This window comes from Physeter macrocephalus, chromosome 8, assembly GCF_002837175.3.
Source record: "Physeter macrocephalus isolate SW-GA chromosome 8, ASM283717v5, whole genome shotgun sequence".
NCBI classification, from domain to species: domain Eukaryota; kingdom Metazoa; phylum Chordata; class Mammalia; order Artiodactyla; family Physeteridae; genus Physeter; species Physeter macrocephalus.
In genome coordinates, this window is record NC_041221.1 from 28,877,568 (window position 1) to 28,882,877 (window position 5,310).

Consider the following 5,310-nt stretch of genomic DNA (forward strand, 5'->3'; position numbering starts at 1 on the left):
CTATATTTGACTTTTTATTATTAAGTTGTCAGAGTTCTTTATAAATTCTGGATACAAGTCTTTGTCAGGGAGATAGATGAAATATCTATCTATCTATCATCTATCTATCTATCTATCTATCTAAAATTTCTACCCAGAATGTGAGAACATATTTTCATTATCTTCCTAGTATTTCTTGATGAGTAGAAATATTAAATTGTGATGAAGTCTAATTTATCCATTTTTTAAATTTTTATGGTTAATACTTTCTGTGTCTGTAAGTACTCTTTGCCTAGCCCCCAAATCATTAAGATATTCTTTGATGTTTTCTTTGAGAAATTTTATAGAGTTTGTTTTAAAGTTTAGGGCTATTTTCAACTTAAGTTAATTTTTTGTATGGTGTGAGGTAGGACTTGACCTTAATTGTTTTTTCATATATTCATCTAATTGTTGCAATATTATTTATTTATGGAAAAGATTTTCTTTCCCCATTTAGTAGATTTGACATCATTCTTGAGAGTCAATTCATTATATATAGGTAGGTCTATTTCTGTACTCTCTATTTTGTATTGTTGATTGTATTGTCTATTGTCTTGTCAAACTCACTCTGTCTTGATTATTGTTGCTTTATGGTAAGTCTTTAAATCAAGTGGGCATAAGTCCTGCAGTTGTGTTCTTCTCTTTCAAGATAGTTTTTTGCTATTCTGGGTCCTTTTCATTTCCAAATAAATTTTAGAATCCGCTTGACTAATCACACCATGCAATTCATTGAATCTATAGATCAATATCAGGACAAAAGACACGTGAACAATATTACTTTCCAGTCTATGAACATGGATTTTTTTCTGCTCCTTCATTTAAATCTTCATTTCTCTCAGCAGTGTCTTGTTATTTTCATGAAAGAGATTATGCATCTTTTTTGCAAATTTATTCCTAAAAACAGGCATACCTTTGGAGATATTGCGGGTTTGGTTCCAGACCATCGCAAGACAGCAAACACTGTGCTCGCTTCAGCAGCACATATGCTAAAATTGGAATGATACAGAGAAGATTAGCACGGCCCCTGAGAAAGGATGACACAGAAATTCATGAAGCGTTCCATATTTTTGAGAAACGTGAACTCGCCAAACAAAGATTTCAGTGTAAATGTTGTCTTTTACCAAATGAAGTTAAAGGAACAAGTTATAGTTAAAGTTTGAATGGAAGAGCCTGCCATTGTTGTTGCACATCTTGTTGTTGCTGTTTACATTCTTTTTTTGAGCCTACATCTTCATAAGATTCTTGGCAGGTATATGTTGTACACTTCTGTATCATGGTCAAGGAAAGATCAGAGGCCACGGATACTGACAACTGATTTGTCTGTTTTCTTCGGTCTTTTTCCTTGACTGTATCTACTGCCTCATCTTGATTTACAAGAAAAACCTAGAAAACCTAGAAAAATAAGTGTTTTGTAATTTATCTAGGAATAATACAGAAAATATAGCTGTTATTTTTGGTGAAGAAAATCAATTTGTATAGTTTATTTCAACCTAAATAAAAGGTGAATTTTGTTTTTTTAAAAAAACCAGCAAACATTGTAGTAAAGCAAGTCACACAAATTTTTTAGTTTCCCAGTGCATATAATGGTTATGTTTACACTATACTGAAGTCTATTCAATGTGCTATAGCGTATGTCTGAAGGAAAAAAAAAAAGGTACATACCTTAACTTAAAAAAAAACTGTTGGAAAAATGGCTCCAATATACTTGCTTGACATAGGTTGCCACAAACCTTCAATTTGTAAAAAAACATAGTACAGGGACTTCCCTGGTGGTGCAGTGGTTAAGACTCTGTGCAACCAACTAGATATTGTGTCTTGATATGTAGTATGATCCCTGTTCTTTTAAACTGTGTCTTGTAACATGGGGCTTGACAGTTTGGAAGCTACGTTAACTAGATTTACTGGCCAATGGGGATTTGGCTTAAATTCTGCCAACAGAAGCCATTTGTGTGAGATTTGGAAGTAGAAAATACAGAGAAGCCACTATTCTCCAGGAGCAGCTGGGCATCTGCAGATGGCAGATATGGGGTTTTGCCAGTGGCTGTCAGGTGTCCTTCTGTAATGCTGTGGGCAGCATACATCATTGGTGGAAGTTTATTTGGATTCTTCTACTTTCTGATTGTTTGATGTTATTTTTAGTTTCCTTGACCTTGCAATAATTGTGTAAGAAGACCATAATTCCCTGTATTATACCCCTTCCTGCTTAAAATACCCAGCAATAGTTTCTATTTTTCTGATCAAATCCTAATATATATATTGTATCTTTGTTCCCATATTTGGCCATTGGCTACTACGAAGACTTTATAAGACTGTGTGGGGTTTCCCTGGTGATGCAGTGGTTAAGAATCCACCTGTCAATGCAGGGAACACAGGTTCGAGCCCCGGTCTGGGAAGATCCCACATGCCACGGAGCAACTAAGCCCATGCACCACAATTACTGAGCCTGCTCTGTAGAGCCTGTGAGCCACAACTACTGAGCCCACGAGCCACAACTACTGAAGCCCGCGCGCCTAGAGCCCGTGGTCCTCAACAAGAGAAGCCACTGCAATGAGAAGCCTGTGCACCGCAACAAAGAGTAGCCCGCGCTCGCCGCGACTAGAGAAAGCCCGCGTGCAGCAACAAAGACCCAATGCAGCCAAAAATAAATGATAATAAATAAAATAAATATTTTAAAAATCTTATTAAAAAAAGACTATGTGAGGTGAACATTGAAAATGTATTTCCAAATATATTTCAAAATGTACGCCTAAATAACTGCTTACCTGCAGCATTGTCTTACAATACAAAGATAGCCCATAAATGGTATATTTAAATATACTGCACATTGTGAATTATAGCTCAAGTGGTTCAGTTATAGTCAAAACAAAATAGATTTAATTGGTCTGCTTGAATATTTAGCCAACTCATATTTATTATGTTGGTGTCCCAAAGTGTTACCCTGCTGAAGTTTCTGCCAATTTAACTTACTGTGAGTTTGCCAGCATAAATGGAAATAGAAGAACAGGTTTCGTTGTGTGAAAATCATCACAGATCCAACCATATGCTTTTTGAAAACATTATTATTTTTAATTTATTTTTATCTTACTTGAACTGCATATTCTTCTGTGTCACAAAGGGGAAAGAAAAGGAGAGTGATAGTTACTTTCAGCAAAGAAGACTGTATTTATTTTTTCTTTTAGTTAGACAAGCTAACTCTCCTCCACGTCTTTTAGTCAAACTGCCTGGAAAAACTTTGTACTTCTAATGGTGTGTCAGCGTTTTTTGAGTGACACTCTGCCGATTTAAAAGAAAGGAAAAAATATTTCTATGATGGAAACTAAATATCTCAAAATGGAGTAGATTCATTATGGAAACTTTTTAAAAATAGTGTTTTAAAGAATATATTTATTTTTTAAAAACTGCCAAATAATTTATAATCAATCCAGTATATTTCTAGGCAAATTATTTCAAAACAGATGTTTGTTTAAAAAAAGAAGAAAAGAAATATTGAAGATTCTCAAAAGACTTTAGGGGTTGAAGTGCAAGCTCCTTGGTGTGACCCACACTTTGAGAGCATCGCTCCCCTCTGCTGATATGCTCCATCACCCCGTGGACTGGCACACACCACAGCGTTTCCATGTGTGGCCATTTGCTGCTCCTGGACATACCAACTCTTTCAGCTCCTGCTTGAGCAACCCTTGGATCTGAATCCCGTTAGCCACCTGTAAATGTCTTTAGTGGTTTATATGTGTCTTTTCAACTGGATTGAGTTCGGTAAGTGTAGAGATTCTTTTATTCATTTGTGTATTAATGGTGCTTAGCAAATGTAGCTCGTAGTTACCAACAAATGGTCGATAAATACATGAAATGAGTGAATGAATCATAGGATTTTAGATTTGGAAGGAATATTAGGGGGTTTACTGTCCAAATTCCATGTTTCACAAAAGGAAAATGAGGCTCAGTGAGGCTTTGGTTTGGTCAGACTCACACAATAGAAAAGTAGTGCTACTGGTCCTGAAACACAGTTATCTCAGCTCTCCACTCAGAGGCCTTTCTACCCTTTCACTCCTGGCTAATTTAGAATTTTACTTGGAGGGATTGTGGTCCATTTTTTAAATATTTCACTGTGATACTGCTAATATCCTTGGGGACATCATTCACATTTTAAAAATAATTGGAGAAAAGTACTTATAACTTCAGGCATTCAAATAGCTACAGTAGCCCTCTAGTTTTTCAGCTGCCTCTGTCTGTTAGTATTTCAACACTTTATAAAACATTAGCACCATTGTGGCAATTATATAGTACTTCTATTATGGGTATAGATATTCTGTATCTATATTTGACTTTTTATTATTAAGTTGTCAGAGTTCTTTATAAATTCTGGATACAAGTCTTTGTCAGGGAGATAGATGAAATATCTATCTATCTATCATCTATCTATCTATCTATCTATCTAAAATTTCTACCCAGAATGTGAGAACATATTTTCATTATCTTCCTAGTATTTCTTGATGAGTAGAAATATTAAATTGTGATGAAGTCTAATTTATCCATTTTTTAAATTTTTATGGTTAATACTTTCTGTGTCTGTAAGTACTCTTTGCCTAGCCCCCAAATCATTAAGATATTCTTTGATGTTTTCTTTGAGAAATTTTATAGAGTTTGTTTTAAAGTTTAGGGCTATTTTCAACTTAAGTTAATTTTTTGTATGGTGTGAGGTAGGACTTGACCTTAATTGTTTTTTCATATATTCATCTAATTGTTGCAATATTATTTATTTATGGAAAAGATTTTCTTTCCCCATTTAGTAGATTTGACATCATTCTTGAGAGTCAATTCATTATATATAGGTAGGTCTATTTCTGTACTCTCTATTTTGTATTGTTGATTGTATTGTCTATTGTCTTGTCAAACTCACTCTGTCTTGATTATTGTTGCTTTATGGTAAGTCTTTAAATCAAGTGGGCATAAGTCCTGCAGTTGTGTTCTTCTCTTTCAAGATAGTTTTTTGCTATTCTGGGTCCTTTTCATTTCCAAATAAATTTTAGAATCCGCTTGACTAATCACACCATGCAATTCATTGAATCTATAGATCAATATCAGGACAAAAGACACGTGAACAATATTACTTTCCAGTCTATGAACATGGATTTTTTTCTGCTCCTTCATTTAAATCTTCATTTCTCTCAGCAGTGTCTTGTTATTTTCATGAAAGAGATTATGCATCTTTTTTGCAAATTTATTCCTAAAAACAGGCATACCTTTGGAGATATTGCGGGTTTGGTTCCAGACCATCGCAAGACAGCAAACACT

The 5,310-nt window shown here is 34.6% G+C and overlaps 1 non-coding gene across 1 annotated transcript; it reads left to right on the forward strand.

The window, feature by feature from the left end:
• Window positions 1–980: 980 nt before the first annotated feature.
• On the forward strand, window positions 981–1,087 carry LOC112065726 (U6 spliceosomal RNA). The gene has a single exon (XR_002892207.1). It is a non-coding gene; the product is annotated as a U6 spliceosomal RNA (small nuclear RNA).
• The last annotated feature ends 4,223 nt before the right edge of the window (window positions 1,088–5,310 follow it).